Here is an 18,386-nt window from a genome sequence, read left to right as displayed (position 1 = left end):
GCCTCCAAGGTCAGTGCTATGCTGGCCTCTACGGTCTGTGCTACTCTGGACTCCACAGTCTGTGCTATGCTGGCCTTCACGGTCTGTGCTATCCTGGACTCCATGGTATGTGCTATGCTGGCCTCCACGGTCTGTGCTATGCTGGCCTCCATGGTTTGTGCTATGCTGGTCTTCATGGTCTGTGCTATGCTGGCCTCCATTGTCTGTGCTATGCTGGCTTCCACAGTCTGTGGTGTGCTGGCCTCCACGGTCTGTGCTATGCTGGCCTCCAAGGTCAGTGCTATGCTGGCCTCCACGGTCTGTGCTATGCTGGCCTCCACGGTCTGTGCTATGCTGGCCTCCACGGTCAATGCTATGCTGGCCTCCACTGTCCTTGCTATGCTAGCCTCCACAGTCTGTGCTATCCTGGACTCCATGGTCTGTGCTATGCTGGCCTCCAAGGTCAGTGCTATGCTGGCCTCCACGGTCAGTGCTTAGCTGGCCTCCAAGGTCAGTGCTATGCTGGCCTCTACGGTCTGTGCTACTCTGGACTCCACAGTCTGTGCTATGCTGGCCTTCACGGTCTGTGCTATCCTGGACTCCATGGTATGTGCTATGCTGGCCTCCACGGTCTGTGCTATCCTGGCCTCCACGGTTTGTGCTATGCTGGCCTCCATGGTCTGTGCTATCCTGGCCTCCACGGTCTGTGATATGCTGGCCTCCATGGTCTGTGATATGCTGGTCTCCATGGTCTGTGCTATGCTGGCCCCCACGGTCTGTGCTATGCTGGCCTCCACTGTCTGTGCTAAGCTGGCCTCCACGGTCTGTGCTATGCTGGCCTCCACGGTCTGTGCTATGCTGGACTCCACGGTCTGTGCTACCATAGACTCCACGGTCGGTGCTATGCTGGCCTTCACAGTCTGTGCTACCCTGGACTCCATGGTATGTGCTATGCTGGCCTCCAAGGTCAGTGCTATGCTGGCCTCCACGGTCTGTGCTATGCTGGCCTCCAAGGTCAGTGCTATGCTGGCCTCCACTGTCTGTGCTATGCTAGCCTCCACAGTCTGTGCTATCCTGGACTCCACGGTCTGTGCTATGCTGGCATTCACGGTCTGTGTTATCCCGGACTCCACAGTCCCTGCTATCCTTGACTCCATGGTATGTGCTATGCTGGCCTCTACGGTCTGTGCTATGCTGGCCTCCACGGTCTGTGGTGTGCTGGCCTCCACGGTCTGTGCTATGCTGGCCTCCACGGTCACTCCTATCCCGGACTACACAGGCCCTGCTATCCTGGCCTCCACGATCAGTGCTATGCTGGCCTCCACAGTCTGTGCTATGCTCGCCTCCAAGGTCAGTGCTATGCTAGCCTCCACAGTCTGTGCTATCCTGGACTCCATGGTCTGTGCTATGCTGGCCTCCAAGTTCAGTGCTATGTTGGCCTCCATGGTCTGTGCTATGCTGGCCTCCACGGTCTGTGCTATGCTGGCCTCCACGGTCTGTGCTATGCTGGCCTCCACAGTCTGTGCTATGCTGGCCTCCACGGTCTGTGCTACCCTGGACTCCACGGTCTGTGCTATGCTGGCCTTCACGGTCTGTGCTATCCCGGACTCCACAGTCTCTGCTATCCTGGACTCCATGGTATGTGCTATGCTGGCCTCCAGGGTCTGTGCTATGCTGGACTTCACGGTCTGTGCTATGCTGGCCTCCACAGTCTGTAGTGTGCTGGCCTCCAAGGTCAGTGCTATGCTGGCCTCCACGGTCTGTGCTATGCTGCTCTCCACGTTCAGTGCTATGCTGGCCTCCACGGTCTGTGCTATGCTGGCCTTCACGGTCTGTGCTATGCTGGCTTCCACAGTCTGTGGTGTGCTGGCCTCCACGGTCTGTGCTATGCTGGCCTCCAAGGTCAGTGCTATGCTGGCCTCCACGGTCTGTGCTATGCTGGCCTCCACGGTCTGTGCTATGCTGGCCTCCACGGTCAATGCTATGCTGGCCTCCACTGTCCTTGCTATGCTAGCCTCCACAGTCTGTGCTATCCTGGACTCCATGGTCTGTGCTATGCTGGCCTCCAAGGTCAGTGCTATGCTGGCCTCCACGGTCAGTGCTTAGCTGGCCTCCAAGGTCAGTGCTATGCTGGCCTCTACGGTCTGTGCTACTCTGGACTCCACAGTCTGTGCTATGCTGGCCTTCACGGTCTGTGCTATCCTGGACTCCATGGTATGTGCTATGCTGGCCTCCACGGTCTGTGCTATGCTGGCCTCCATGGTTTGTGCTATGCTGGTCTTCATGGTCTGTGCTATGCTGGCCTCCATTGTCTGTGCTATGCTGGCTTCCACAGTCTGTGGTGTGCTGGCCTCCACGGTCTGTGCTATGCTGGCCTCCAAGGTCAGTGCTATGCTGGCCTCCACGGTCTGTGCTATGCTGGCCTCCACGGTCTGTGCTATGCTGGCCTCCACGGTCAATGCTATGCTGGCCTCCACTGTCCTTGCTATGCTAGCCTCCACAGTCTGTGCTATCCTGGACTCCATGGTCTGTGCTATGCTGGCCTCCAAGGTCAGTGCTATGCTGGCCTCCACGGTCAGTGCTTAGCTGGCCTCCAAGGTCAGTGCTATGCTGGCCTCTACGGTCTGTGCTACTCTGGACTCCACAGTCTGTGCTATGCTGGCCTTCACGGTCTGTGCTATCCTGGACTCCATGGTATGTGCTATGCTGGCCTCCACGGTCTGTGCTATCCTGGCCTCCACGGTTTGTGCTATGCTGGCCTCCATGGTCTGTGCTATCCTGGCCTCCACGGTCTGTGATATGCTGGCCTCCATGGTCTGTGCGATGCTGGCCCCCACGGTCTGTGCTATGCTGGCCTCCACTGTCTGTGCTATGCTGGCCTCCACGGTCTGTGCTATGCTGGCCTCCATGGTCTGTGCTATGCTGGCCTCCACGGTCTGTGCTACCATAGACTCCACGGTCGGTGCTATGCTGGCCTTCACAGTCTGTGCTACCCTGGACTCCATGGTATGTGCTATGCTGGCCTCCACGGTCTGTGCTATGCTGGCCTCCATGGTTTGTGCTATGCTGGCCTTCACGGTCTGTGCTATGCTGGCCTCCATTGTCTGTGCTCTGCTGGCCTTGACGGTCTGTGCTATCCTGGCCTCCACGGTCTGTGCTACCCTGGACTCCACGGTCTGTGCTATGCTGGCCTTCACGGTCTATGCTACCCTGGACTCCATGGTATGTGCTATGCTGGCCTCCACGGTCTGTGCTATGCTGGCCTCCACAGTCTGTGCTATGCTGGCCTTCACGGTCTGTGCTATGCTGGCCTCCACGGTCTGTGCTATGCTGGCCTTCACGGTCTGTGCTATGCTGGCCCCCATGGTCTGTGCTATGCTGGGCTCCACGGTCTGTGCTATGCTGGCCTCCACGGTCTGTGCTAGGCTGGCCTCCACGGTCTGTGCTATGCTTGCCTCCACGGTCTGTGCTATGCTTGCCTCCACGGTCTGTGCTATACTGGCCTCCACGGTCTGTGCTATGCTGGCCTCTACGGTCTGTGCTATGCTGGCCTCCACGGTCAGTGCTATGCTGGCCTCCACGGTCAGTGCTATGCTGGCCTCCACGGTCACTCCTATCCCGGACTCCACAGGCCCTGCTGTCCTGGCCTCCACGGTCAGTGCTATGCTGGCCTCCACGGTCTGTGCTATGCTGGCCTCCAAGGTCAGTTTTATGCTGGCCTCCACTGTCTGTGCTATGCTAGCCTCCACAGTCTGTGCTACCATAGACTCCACGATCTGTGCTATGCTGGCCTTCACAGTCTGTGCTACCCTGGACTCCATGGTATGTGCTATGCTGGCCTCCACGGTCTGTGCCATGCTGGCCTACACGGTCTGTGGTGTGCTGGCCTCCACGGTCTGTGCTATGCTGGCCTCCAAGGTCAGTGCTATGCTGGCCTTCACTGTCTGTGCTATGCTAGCCTCCACAGTCTGTGCTACCATAGACTCCACGGTCTGTGCTATGCTGGCCTTCACAGTCTGTGCTACCCTGGACTCCATGGTATGTGCTATGCTGGCCTCCACGGTCTGTGCTATGCTGGCCTTCACGGTCCGCTATGCTGGCCTCCACGGTCTGTGGTGTGCTGGCCTCCACGGTCTGTGCTATGCTGGCCTCCACGGTCACTCCTATCCCGGACTCCACAGGCCCTGCTATCCTGGCCTCCACGGTCAGTGCTATGCTGGCTTCCACGGTCTGTGCTATGCTGGCCTCCACTGTCTGTGCTATGCTAGCCTCCACAGTCTGTGCTATCCTGGACTCCACGGTCTGTGCTATGCTGGCCTTCACGGTCTGTGCTATCCCGGACTCCACAGTCCCTGCTATCCTTGACTCCATGGTATGTGCTATGCTGGCCTCCACGGTCTGTGCTATGCTGGCCTCCACGGTCTGTGCTATGCTGGCCTCCACGGTCAGTGCTATGCTGGCCTCCATGGTCACTCCTATCCCGGACTCCACAGGCCCTGCTATCCTGGCCTCCACGGTCAGTGCTATGCTGGCCTCCACGGTCTGTGCTATGCTGGCCTCCAAGGTCAATGCTATGCTGGCCTCCACTGTCTGTGCTATGCTAGCCTCCACAGTCTGTGCTACCATAGACTCCACGGTCTGTGCTATGCTGGCCTTCACAGTCTGTGCTACCCTGGACTCCATGGTATGTGCTATGCTGGCCTCCACGGTCTGTGCTATGCTGGCCTTCACGGTCTGTGCTATGCTGGCCTCCACGGTCTGTGCTATGCTGGCCTCCACGGTCACTCCTATCCCGGACTCCACAGGCCCTGCTATCCTGGCCTCCACGGTCAGTGCTATGCTGGCCTCCATGGTCTGTGCTATGCTGGCCTCCAAGGTCAGTGCTATGCTGGCCTCCACTGTCTGTGCTATGCTGGCCTCCACAGTCTGTGCTACCATAGACTCCACGGTCTGTGCTATGCTGGCCTTCACAGTCTGTGCTACCCTGGACTCCATGGTATGTGCTATGCTGGCCTCCAAGGTCTGTGCTATACTGGCCTTCACGGTCTGTGCTATGCTGGCCTCCACGGTCTGTGGTGTGCTGGCCTCCACGGTCTGTGCTATGCTGGCCTCCACGGTCACTCCGATCCCGGACTCCACAGGCCCTGCTATCCTGGCCTCCACGATCAGTGCTATGCTGGCCTCCACAGTCTGTGCTATGCTCGCCTCCAAGGTCAGTGCTATGCTGGCCTCCACTGTCTGTGCTATCCTGGACTCCACGGTCTGTGCTATGCTGGCATTCACGGTCTGTGCTATCCCGGACTCCACAGTCCCTGCTATCCTTGACTCCATGGTATGTGCTATGCTGGCCTCTACGGTCTGTGCTATGCTGGCCTCCACGGTCTGTGCTATGCTGGCCTCCAAGGTCAGTGCTATGCTGGCCTCCACGGTCTGTGCTATGCTGGCCTCCAAGGTCAGTGCTATGCTGGCCTCCACTGTCTGTGCTATGCTAGCCTCCACAGTCTGTGCTATCCTGGACTCCACGGTCTGTGCTATGCTGGCATTCACGGTCTGTGCTATCCCGGACTCCACAGTCCCTGCTATCCTTGACTCCATGGTATGTGCTATGCTGGCCTCTATGGTCTGTGCTATGCTGGCCTCCACGGTCTGTGGTGTGCTGGCCTCCACGGTCTGTGCTATGCTGGCCTCCACGGTCACTCCTATCCCGGACTCCACAGGCCCTGCTATCCTGGCCTCCACGATCAGTGCTATGCTGGCCTCCACAGTCTGTGCTATGCTCGCCTCCAAGGTCAGTGCTATGCTAGCCTCCACAGTCTGTGCTATCCTGGACTCCATGGTCTGTGCTATGCTGGCCTCCAAGTTCAGTGCTATGTTGGCCTCCATGGTCTGTGCTATGCTGGCCTCCACATTCTGTGCTATGCTGGCCTCCACGGTCTGTGCTATGCTGGCCTCCACAGTCTGTGCTATGCTGGCCTCCACGGTCTGTGCTACCCTGGACTCCATGGTATGTGCTATGCTGGCCTTCACGGTCTGTGCTATCCCGGACTCCACAGTCTCTGCTATCCTGGACTCCATGGTATGTGCTATGCTGGCCTCCAGGGTCTGTGCTATGCTGGACTTCACGGTCTGTGCTATGCTGGCCTCCACAGTCTGTGGTGTGCTGGCCTCCAAGGTCAGTGCTATGCTGGCCTCCAAGGTCAGTGCTATGCTGGCCTCCACGGTCTGTGCTATGCTGCTCTCCACGGTCAGTGCTATGCTGGCCTCCACGGTCTGTGCTATGCTGGCCTTCACGGTCTGTGCTATGCTGGCTTCCACAGTCTGTGGTGTGCTGGCCTCCACGGTCTGTGCTATGCTGGCCTCCAAGGTCAGTGCTATGCTGGCCTCCACGGTCTGTGCTATGCTGGCCTCCACGGTCTGTGCTATGCTGGCCTCCACGGTCAATGCTATGCTGGCCTCCACTGTCCTTGCTATGCTAGCCTCCACAGTCTGTGCTATCCTGGACTCCATGGTCTGTGCTATGCTGGCCTCCAAGGTCAGTGCTATGCTGGCCTCCACGGTCAGTGCTTAGCTGGCCTCCAAGGTCAGTGCTATGCTGGCCTCTACGGTCTGTGCTACTCTGGACTCCACAGTCTGTGCTATGCTGGCCTTCACGGTCTGTGCTATCCTGGACTCCATGGTATGTGCTATGCTGGCCTCCACGGTCTGTGCTATGCTGGCCTCCATGGTTTGTGCTATGCTGGTCTTCACGGTCTGTGCTATGCTGGCCTCCATTGTCTGTGCTATGCTGGCTTCCACAGTCTGTGGTGTGCTGGCCTCCACGGTCTGTGCTATGCTGGCCTCCACGGTCTGTGCTATGCTGGCCTCCACGGTCAATGCTATGCTGGCCTCCACTGTCCTTGCTATGCTAGCCTCCACAGTCTGTGCTATCCTGGACTCCATGGTCTGTGCTATGCTGGCCTCCAAGGTCAGTGCTATGCTGGCCTCCACGGTCAGTGCTTAGCTGGCCTCCAAGGTCAGTGCTATGCTGGCCTCTACGGTCTGTGCTACTCTGGACTCCACAGTCTGTGCTATGCTGGCCTTCACGGTCTGTGCTATCCTGGACTCCATGGTATGTGCTATGCTGGCCTTCACGGTCTGTGCTATGCTGGCCTCCATTGTCTGTGCTCTGCTGGCCTTGACGGTCTGTGCTATCCTGGCCTCCACGGTCTGTGCTACCCTGGACTCCACGGTCTGTGCTATGCTGGCCTTCACAGTCTATGCTACCCTGGACTCCATGGTATGTGCTATGCTGGCATCCACGGTCTGTGCTATGCTGGCCTCCACGGTCTGTGCTATGCTGGCCTTCACGGTCTGTGCTATGCTGGCCTCCACGGTCTGTGCTATGCTGACCTTCACGGTCTGTGCTATGCTGGCCCCAATGGTCTGTGCTATGCTGGCCTCCACGGTCTGTGCTATGCTGGCCTCCAAGGTCAATGCTATGCTGGCCTCCACTGTCCTTGCGATGCTGGCCTCCACGGTCAGAGCTTTGCTGGCCTCCACGGTCTGTGCTATGCTGGCCTCCAAGGTCTGTGCTGTGCTGGCCTCCACGGTCTGTGCTATGCTGGCCTCCACGGTCTGTGCTATCCTGGCCTCCACGGTGTGTGCTATGCTGGCCTCCACGGTCTGTGCTATGCTGGCCTCCACAGTCTGTGCTATGCTGGCCTCCACGGTCTGTGCTACCCTGGACTCCATGGTCTGTGCTATGCTGGCCTTCACGGTCTGTGCTATCCCGGACTCCACAGTCTCTGCTATCCTGGACTCCATGGTATGTGCTATGCTGGCCTCCACGGTCTGTGCTATGCTGGACTTCACGGTCTGTGCTATGCTGGCCTCCACAGTCTGTGGTGTGCTGGCCTCCAAGGTCAGTGCTATGCTGGCCTCCACGGTCTGTGCTATGCTGCTCTCCACGGTCAGTGCTATGCTGGCCTCCACGGTCTGTGCTATGCTGGCCTTCACGGTCTGTGCTATGCTGGCTTCCACAGTCTGTGGTGTGCTGGCCTCCACGGTCTGTGCTATGCTGGCCTCCAAGGTCAGTGCTATGATGGCCTCCACGGTCTGTGCTATGCTGGCCTCCACGGTCTGTGCTATGCTGGCCTCCAAGGTCAATGCTATGCTGGCCTCCACTGTCCTTGCTATGCTAGCCTCCACAGTCTGTGCTATCCTAGACTCCATGGTCTGTTCTATGCTGGCCTCCAAGGTCAGTGCTATGCTGGCCTCCACGGTCAGTGCTATGCTGGCCTCCAAGGTCAGTGCTATGCTGGTCTCCACGGTCTGTGCTATGCTTGCCTCCACGGTCTGTGCTATGCTGGCCACCACGGTCTGTGCTATGCTGGCCTCCACGGTTTGTGCTATCCTGGCCTCCACGGTCTGTGCTATTCTGGCCTCCACGGTGTGTGCTATGCTGGCCTCCACGGTCTGTGCTATCCTGGCCTCCACGGTCTGTGCTATGCTGGCCTCAATCGGTCTGTGCTATGCTGGCCTCTACGGTCTGTGCTACTCTGGACTCCACAGTCTGTGCTATGCTGGCCTTCACGGTCTATGCTATCCTGGACTCCATGGTATGTGCTATGCTGGCCTCCACTGTCTGTGCTATGCTGGCCTCCATGGTTTGTGCTATGCTGGCCTTCACGGTCTGTGCTATGCTGGCCTCCATTGTCTGTGCTATGCTGGCCTTGACGGTCTGTGCTATCCTGGCCTCCACGGTTTGTGCTATGCTGGCCTCCATGGTCTGTGCTATCCTGGCCTCCACGGTCTGTGATATGCTGGCCTCCATGGTCTGTGCTATGCTGGCCCCCACGGTCTGTGCTATGCTGGCCTCCACTGTCTGTTCTATGCTGGCCTCCACGGTCTGTGCTATGCTGGCCTCCACGGTTTATGCTATGCTGGACTCCACGGTCTGTGCTACCATAGACTCCACGGTCGGTGCTATGCTGGCCTTCACAGTCTGTGCTACCCTGGACTCCATGGTATGTGCTATGCTGACCTCCACGGTCTGTGCTATGCTGGCCTCCATGGTTTGTGCTATGCTGGCCTTCACGGTCTGTGCTATGCTGGCCTCCATTGTCTGTGCTCTGCTGGCCTTGACGGTCTGTGCTATCCTGGCCTCCACGGTCTGTGCTACCATAGACTCCACGGTCTGTGCTATGCTGGCCTTCACAGTCTGTGCTACCCTGGACTCCATGGTATGTGCTATGCTGGCCTCCAAGGTCTGTGCTATGCTGGCCTTCACGGTCTGTGCTATGCTGGCCTCCACGGTCTGTGGTGTGCTGGCCTCCACGGTCTGTGCTATGCTGGCCTCCACGGTCACTCCTATCCCGGACTCCACAGGCCCTGCTATCCTGGCCTCCACGATCAGTGCTATGCTGGCCTCCACAGTCTGTGCTATGCTCGCCTCCAAGGTCAGTGCTATGCTGGCCTCCACTGTCTGTGCTATCCTGGACTCCACGGTCTGTGCTATGCTGGCATTCACGGTCTGTGCTATCCCGGACTCCACAGTCCCTGCTATCCTTGACTCCATGGTATGTGCTATGCTGGCCTCTACGGTCTGTGCTATGCTGGCCTCCACGGTCTGTGCTATGCTGGCCTCCAAGGTCAGTGCTATGCTGGCCTCCACGGTCTGTGCTATGCTGGCCTCCAAGGTCAGTGCTATGCTGGCCTCCACTGTCTGTGCTATGCTAGCCTCCACAGTCTGTGCTATCATGGACTCCACGGTCTGTGCTATGCTGGCATTCACGGTCTGTGCTATCCCGGACTCCACAGTCCCTGCTATCCTTGACTCCACGGTATGTGCTATGCTGGCCTCTACGGTCTGTGCTATGCTGGCCTCCACGGTCTGTGGTGTGCTGGCCTCCACGGTCTGTGCTATGCTGGCCTCCACGGTCACTCCTATCCCGGACTCCACAGGCCCTGCTATCCTGTCCTCCACGATCAGTGCTATGCTGGCCTCCACAGTCTGTGCTATGCTCGCCTCCAAGGTCAGTGCTAAGCTAGCCTCCACAGTCTGTGCTATCCTGGACTCCATGGTCTGTGCTATGCTGGCCTCCAAGTTCAGTGCTATGTTGGCCTCCAAGGTCTGTGCTATGCTGGCCTCCACGGTCTGTGCTATGCTGGCCTCCACGGTCTGTGCTATGCTGGCCTCCACAGTCTGTGCTTAGCTGGCCTCCAAGGTCAGTGCTATGCTGGCCTCTACGGTCTGTGCTACTCTGGACTCCACAGTCTGTGCTATGCTGGCCTTCACGGTCTGTGCTATCCTGGACTCCATGGTATGTGCTATGCTGGCCTCCACGGTCTGTGCTATGCTGGCCTCCATGGTTTGTGCTATGCTGGTCTTCACGGTCTGTGCTATGCTGGCCTCCATTGTCTGTGCTATGCTGGCTTCCACAGTCTGTGGTGTGCTGGCCTCCACGGTCTGTGCTATGCTGGCCTCCAAGGTCAGTGGTATGCTGGCCTCCACGGTCTGTGCTATGCTGGCCTCCACGGTCTGTGCTATGCTGGCCTCCACGGTCAATGCTATGCTGGCCTCCACTGTCCTTGCTATGCTAGCCTCCACAGTCTGTGCTATCCTGGACTCCATGGTCTGTGCTATGCTGGCCTCCAAGGTCAGTGCTATGCTGGCCTCCACGGTCAGTGCTTAGCTGGCCTCCAAGGTCAGTGCTATGCTGGCCTCTACGGTCTGTGCTACTCTGGACTCCACAGTCTGTGCTATGCTGGCCTTCACGGTCTGTGCTATCCTGGACTCCATGGTATGTGCTATGCTGGCCTCCACGGTCTGTGCTATCCTGGCCTCCACGGTTTGTGCTATGCTGGCCTCCATGGTCTGTGCTATCCTGGCCTCCACGGTCTGTGATATGCTGGCCTCCATGGTCTGTGCTATGCTGGCCCCCACGGTCTGTGCTATGCTGGCCTCCACTGTCTGTGCTATGCTGGCCTCCACGGTCTGTGCTATGCTGGCCTCCATGGTCTGTGCTATGCTGGCCTCCACGGTCTGTGCTACCATAGACTCCACGGTCGGTGCTATGCTGGCCTTCACAGTCTGTGCTACCCTGGACTCCATGGTATGTGCTATGCTGGCCTCCACGGTCTGAGCTATGCTGGCCTCCATGGTTTGTGCTATGCTGGCCTTCACGGTCTGTGCTATGCTGGCCTCCATTGTCTGTGCTCTGCTGGCCTTGACGGTCTGTGCTATCCTGGCCTCCACGGTCTGTGCTACCCTGGACTCCACGGTCTGTGCTATGCTGGCCTTTACGGTCTATGCTACCCTGGACTCCATGGTATGTGCTATGCTGGCCTCCACGGTCTGTGCTATGCTGGCCTCCACAGTCTGTGCTATGCTGGCCTTCACGGTCTGTGCTATGCTGGCCTCCACGGTCTGTGCTATGCTGGCCTTCACGGTCTGTGCTATGCTGGCCCCCATGGTCTGTGCTATGCTGGCCTCCACGGTCTGTGCTATGCTGGCCTCCAAGGTCAATGCTATGCTGGCCTCCACTGTCCTTGCGATGCTGGCCTCCACGGTCAGAGCTATGCTGGCCTCCACGGTCTGTGCTATGCTGGCCTCCAAGGTCTGTGCTATGCTGGCCTCCACGGTATGTGCTATGCTGGCCTCCACGGTCTGTGCTATCCTGGCCTCCACGATGTGTGCTATGCTGGCCTCCACGGTCTGTGCTATGCTGACCTCCACAGTCTGTGCTATGCAGGCCTCCACGGTCTGTGCTACCCTGGACTCCATGGTCTGTGCTATGCTGGCCTTCACGGTCTGTGCTATCCCGGACTCCACAGTCTCTGCTATCCTGGACTCCATGGTATGTGCTATGCTGGCCTCCACGGTCTGTGCTATGCTGGACTTCACGGTCTGTGCTATGCTGGCCTCCACAGTCTGTGGTGTGCTGGCCTCCAAGGTCAGTGCTATGCTGGCCTCCACGGTCTGTGCTATGCTGCTCTCCACGGTCTGTGCTATGCTGCTCTCCACGGTCAGTGCTATGCTGGCCTCCACGATCTGTGCTATGCTGGCCTTCACGGTCTGTGCTATGCTGGCTTCCACAGTCTGTGGTGTGCTGGCCTCCACGGTCTGTGCTATGCTGGCCTCCAAGGTCAGTGCTATGTTGGCCTCCACGGTCTGTGCTATGCTGGCCTCCACGGTCTGTGCTATGCTGGCCTCCAAGGTCAATGCTATGCTGGCCTCCACTGTCCTTGCTATGCTAGCCTCCACAGTCTGTGCTATCCTGGACTCCCTGGTCTGTGCTATGCTGGCCTCCAAGGTCAGTGCTATGCTGGCCTCCACGGTCAGTGCTATGCTGGCCTCCAAGGTCAGTGCTATGCTGGTCTCCACGGTCTGTGCTATGCTTGCCTCCACGGTCTGTGCTATGCTGGCCACCACGGTCTGTGCTATGCTGGCCTCCACGGTTTGTGCTATCCTGGCCTCCACGGTCTGTGCTATCCTGGCCTCCACGGTGTGTGCTATGCTGGCCTCCACGGTCTGTGCTATCCAGGCCTCCACGGTCTGTGCTATGCTGGCCTCCACGGTCTGTGCTATGCTGGCCTCTACGGTCTGTGCTACTCTGGACTCCACAGTCTGTGCTATGCTGGCCTTCACGGTCTGTGCTATCCTGGACTCCATGGTATGTACTATGCTGACCTCCACGGTCTGTGCTATGCTGGCCTCCATGGTTTGTGCTATGCTGGCCTTCACGGTCTGTGCTATGCTGGCCTCCATTGTCTGTGCTATGCTGGCCTTGACGGTCTGTGCTATCCTGGCCTCCACGGTTTGTGCTATGCTGGCCTCCATGGTCTGTGCTATCCTGGCCTCCACGGTCTGTGATATGCTGGCCTCCATGGTCTGTGCTATGCTGGCCCCCACGGTCTGTGCTATGCTGGCCTCCACTGTCTGTGCTATGCTGGCCTCCACGGTCTGTGCTATGCTGGCCTCCACGGTCTGTGCTATGCTGGACTCCACGGTCTGTGCTACCATAGACTCCACGGTCGGTGCTATGCTGGCCTTCACAGTCTGTGCTACCCTGGACTCCATGGTATGTGCTATGCTGGCCTCCACGGTCTGTGCTATGCTGGCCTCCATGGTTTGTGCTATGCTGGCCTTCACGGTCTGTGCTATGCTGGCCTCCATTGTCTGTGCTCTGCTGGCCTTGACGGTCTGTGCTATCCTGGCCTCCACGGTCTGTGCTACCCTGGACTCCACGGTCTGTGCTATGCTGGCCTTCACAGTCTATGCTACCCTGGACTCCATGGTATGTGCTATGCTGGCCTCCACGGTCTGTGCTATGCTGGCCTCCACGGTCTGTGCTATGCTGGCCTTCACGGTCTGTGCTATGCTGGCCTCCACGGTCTGTGCTATGCTGGCCTTCACGGTCTGTGCTATGCTGGCCCCCATGGTCTGTGCTATGCTGGCCTCCATGGTCTGTGCTATGCTGGCCTCCAAGGTCAATGCTATGCTGGCCTCCACTGTCCTTGCCATGCTGGCCTCCACGGTCAGAGCTATGCTGGCCTCCACGGTCTGTGCTATGCTGGCCTCCAAGGTCTGTGCTATGCTGGCCTCCACGGTCTGTGCTATGCTGGCCTCCACGGTCTGTGCTATCCTGGCCTCCACGGTGTGTGCTATGCTGGCCTCCACGGTCTGTGCTATGCTGGCCTCCACAGTCTGTGCTATGCTGGCCTCCACGGTCTGTGCTACCCTGGACTCCATGGTCTGTGCTAAGCTGGCCTTCACGGTCTGTGCTATCCCGGACTCCACAGTCTCTGCTATCCTGGACTCCATGGTATGTGCTATGCTGGCCTCCACGGTCTGTGCTATGCTGGACTTCACGGTCTGTGCTATGCTGGCCTCCACAGTCTGTGGTGTGCTGGCCTCCAAGGTCAGTGCTATGCTGGCCTCCACGGTCTGTGCTATGCTGCTCTCCACGGTCAGTGCTATGCTGGCCTCCACGGTCTGTGCTATGCTGGCCTTCACGGTCTGTGCTATGCTGGCTTCCACAGTCTGTGGTGTGCTGGCCTCCACGGTCTGTGCTATGCTGGCCTCCAAGGTCAGTGCTATGCTGGCCTCCACGGTCTGTGCAATGCTGGCCTCCACGGTCTGTGCTATGCTGGCCTCCAAGGTCAATGCTATGCTGGCCTCCACTGTCCTTGCTATGCTAGCCTCCACAGTCTGTGCTGTCCTGGACTCCATGGTCTGTGCTATGCTGGCCTCCAAGGTCAGTGCTATGCTGGCCTCCACGGTCAGTGCTATGCTGGCCTCCAAGGTCAGTGCTATGCTGGTCTCCACGGTCTGTGCTATGCTTGCCTCCACGGTCTGTGCTATGCTGGCCACCACGGTCTGTGCTATGCTGGCCTCCACGGTTTGTGCTATACTGGCCTCCACGGTCTGTGCTATCCTGGCCTCCATGGTGTGTGCTATGCTGGCCTCCACGGTCTGTGCTATCCTGGCCTCCACGGTCTGTGCTATGCTGGCCTCCACGGTCTGTGCTATGCTGGCCTCTACGGTCTGTGCTACTCTGGACTCCACAGTCTGTGCTATGCTGGCCTTCACGGTCTGTGCTATCCTGGACTCCATGGTATGTGCTATGCTGGCCTCCACGGTCTGTGCTATGCTGGCCTCCATGGTTTGTGCTATGCTGGCCTTCACGGTCTGTGCTATGCTGGCCTCCATTGTCTGTGCTATGCTGGCCTTGACGGTCTGTGCTATCCTGGCCTCCACGGTTTGTGCTATGCTGGCCTCCATGGTCCCTGCTATCCTGGCCTCCACGGTCTGTGATATGCTGGCCTCCATGGTCTGTGCTATGCTGGCCCCCACGGTCTGTGCTTTGCTGGCCTCCACTGTCTGTGCTATGCTGGCCTCCACAGTCTGTGCTATGCTGGCCTCCACGGTCTATGCTATGCTGGACTCCACGGTCTGTGCTACCATAGACTCCACGGTCGGTGCTATGCTGGCCTTCACAGTCTGTGCTACCCTGGACTCCATGGTATGTGCTATGCTGGCCTCCACGGTCTGTGCTATGCTGGCCTCCATGGTTTGTGCTATGCTGGCCTTCACGGTCTGTGCTATGCTGGCCTCCATTGTCTGTGCTCTGCTGGCCTTAACGGTCTGTGCTATCCTGGCCTCCATGGTCTGTGCTACCCTGGACTCCACGGTCTGTGCTATGCTGGCCTTCACAGTCTATGCTACCCTGGACTCCATGGTATGTGCTATGCTGGCCTCCACGGTCTGTGCTATGCTGGCCTCCACGGTCTGTGCTATGCTGGCCTTCACGGTCTGTGCTATGCTGGCCTCCACGGTCTGTGCTATGCTGGCCTTCACGGTCTGTGCTATGCTGGCCCCCATGGTCTGTGCTATGCTGGCCTCCACGGTCTGTGCGATGCTGGCCTCCAAGGTCAATGCTATGCTGGCCTCCACTGTCCTTGCTATGCTAGCCTCCACAGTCTGTGCTATCCTGGACTCCATGGTCTGTGCTATGCTGGCCTCCAAGGTCAGTGCTATGCTGGCCTCCACGGTCAGTGCTATGCTGGCCTCCAAGATCAGTGCTGTGCTGGTCTCCACGGTCTGTGTTATGCTTTCCTCCACGGTCTGTGCTATGCTGGCCACCACGGTCTGTGCTATGCTGGCCTCCACGGTTTGTGCTATCCTGGCCTCCACGGTCAGTGCTATGCTGGCCTCCAAGGTCAGTGCTATGCTGGCCTCCACGGTCTGTGCTATGCTGCTCTCCACGGTCAGTGCTATGCTGGCCTCCACGGTCTGTGCTATGCTGGCCTTCACGGTCTGAGCTATGCTGGCTTCCACAGTCTGTGGTGTGCTGGCCTCCACGGTCTGTGCTATGCTGGCCTCCAAGGTCAGTGCTATGCTGGCCTCCACGGTCTCGGCTATGCTGGCCTCCACGGTCTGTGCTATGCTGGCCTCCACGGTCACTCCTATCCCGGACTCCACAGGCCCTGCTATCCTGGCCTCCACGGTCAGTGCTATGCTGGCCTCCACGGTCTGTGCTATGCTGGCCTCCAAGGTCAGTGCTATGCTGGCCTCCACTGTCTGTGCTATGCTAGCCTCCACAGTCTGTGCTATCCTGGACTCCACGGTCTGTGCTATGCTGGCCTTCACGGTCTGTGCTATCCCGGACTCCACAGTCCCTGCTATCCTGACTCCATGGTATGTGCTATGCTGGCCTCCACGGTCTGTGCTATGCTGGCCTCCACGGTCTGTGCTATGCGGGCCTCCACGGTCAGTGCTATGCTGGCCTCCATGGTCACTCCTATCCCGGACTCCACAGGCCCTGCTATCCTGGCCTCCACGGTCAGTGCTATGCTGGCCTCCACGGTCTGTGCTATGCTGGCCTCCAAGGTCAATGCTATGCTGGCCTCCACTGTCTGTGCTATGCTAGCCTCCACAGTCTGTGCTACCATAGACTCCACGGTCTGTGCTATGCTGGCCTTCACAGTCTGTGCTACCCTGGACTCCATGGTATGTGCTATGCTGGCCTCCACGGTCTGTGCTATGCTGGCCTTCACGGTCTGTGCTATGCTGGCCTCCACGGTCTGTGCTCTGCTGGCCTCCACGGTCACTCCTATCCCGGACTCCACAGGCCCTGCTATCCTGGCCTCCACGGTCAGTGCTATGCTGCCCTCCATTTTCTGTGCTATTTTGGCCTCCAAGGTCAGTGCTATGCTGGCCTCCACTGTCTGTGCTATGCTGGCCTCCACAGTCTGTGCTACCATAGACTCCACGGTCTGTGCTATGCTGGCCTTCACAGTCTGTGCTACCCTGGACTCCATGGCATGTGCTATGCTGGCCTCCAAGGTCTGTGCTATGCTGGCCTTCACGGTCTGTGCTATGCTGGCCTCCACGGTCTGTGGTGTGCTGGCCTCCACGGTCTGTGCTATGCTGGCCTCCACGGTCACTCCTATCCCGGACTCCACAGGCCCTGCTATCCTGGCCTCCACGGTCAGTGCTATGCTGGCCTCCACAGTCTGTGCTATGCTCGCCTCCAAGGTCAGTGCTATGCTGGCCTCCACTGTCTGTGCTATGCTAGCCTCCACAGTCTGTGCTATCCTGGACTCCACGGTCTGTGCTATGCTGGCCTTCACGGTCTGTGCTATCCCGGACTCCACAGTCCCTGCTATCCTTGACTCCATGGTATGTGCTATGCTGCCCTCTACGGTCTGTGCTATGCTGGCCTCCACGGTCTGTGCTATGCTGGCCTCCAAGGTCAGTGCTATGCTGGCCTCCACGGTCTGTGCTATGCTGGCCTCCAAGGTCAGTGCTATGCTGGCCTCCACTGTCCGTGCTATGCTAGCCTCCACAGTCTGTGCTATCCTGGACTCCATGGTCTGTGCTATGCTGGCCTCCAAGGTCAGTGCTATGTTGGCCTCCATGGTCAGTGCTATACTGGCCTCCACAGTCTGTGCTATGCTGGCCTCCACGGTCAGAGCTATGCTGGCCTCCACGGTCTGTGCTATGCTGGCCTCCAAGGTCTGTGCTATGCTGGACTCCACGGTCTGTGCTATTCTGGCCTTCACGGTCTGTGCTATCCCGGACTCCACAGTCTCTGCTATCCTGGACTCCATGGTATGTGCTATGCTGGCCTCCACGGTCTGTGCTATGCTGGACATCACGGTCTGTGCTATGCTGGCCTCCACAGTCTGTGGTGTGCTGGCCTCCAAGGTCAGTGCTATGCTGGCCTCCACGGTCTGTGCTATGCTGCTCTCCACGGTCAGTGCTATGCTGGCCTCCACGGTCTGTGCTATGCTGGCCTTCACGGTCTGTGCTATGCTGGCTTCCACTGTCTGTGGTGTGCTGGCCCCCACGGTCTGTGCTATGCTGGCCTCCAAGGTCAGTGCTATGCTGGCCTCCACGGTCTGTGCTATGCTGGCTTTCACGGTAAATGCTATGCTGGCCTCCACTGTCCTTGCTATGCTAGCCTCCACAGTCTGTGCTATCCTGGACTCCATGGTCTGTGCTATGCTGGCCTCCAAGGTCAGTGCTATGCTGGCCTCCACGGTCAGTGCTATGCTGGCCTCCAAGGTCAGTGCTATGCTGGTCTCCACGGTCTGTGCTATGCTTGCCTCCACGGTCTGTGCTATGCTGGCCACCACGGTCTGTGCTATGCTGGCCTCCACGGTTTGTGCTATCCTGGCCTCCATGGTCTGTGCTATCCTGGCCTCCACGGTGTGTGCTATGCTGGCCTCCACGGTCTGTGCTATCCTGGCCTACACGGTCTGTGCTATGCTGGCCTTCACGGTCTGTGCTATGCTGGCCTCTACGGTCTGTGCTACTCTGGACTCCACAGTCTGTGCTATGCTGGCCTTCACGGTCTGTGCTATCCTGGACTCCATGGTATGTGCTATGCTGGCCTCCACGGTCTGTGCTATGCTGGTCT

The sequence above is a fragment of the Lissotriton helveticus genome, chromosome 2_1, assembly GCF_964261635.1.
Source record: "Lissotriton helveticus chromosome 2_1, aLisHel1.1, whole genome shotgun sequence".
In the NCBI taxonomy this organism is placed as follows: Eukaryota; Metazoa; Chordata; class Amphibia; order Caudata; family Salamandridae; genus Lissotriton; species Lissotriton helveticus.
The sequence above is the reverse complement of the archived record's forward strand: the minus strand, read 5'-3'. Positions refer to the sequence as shown.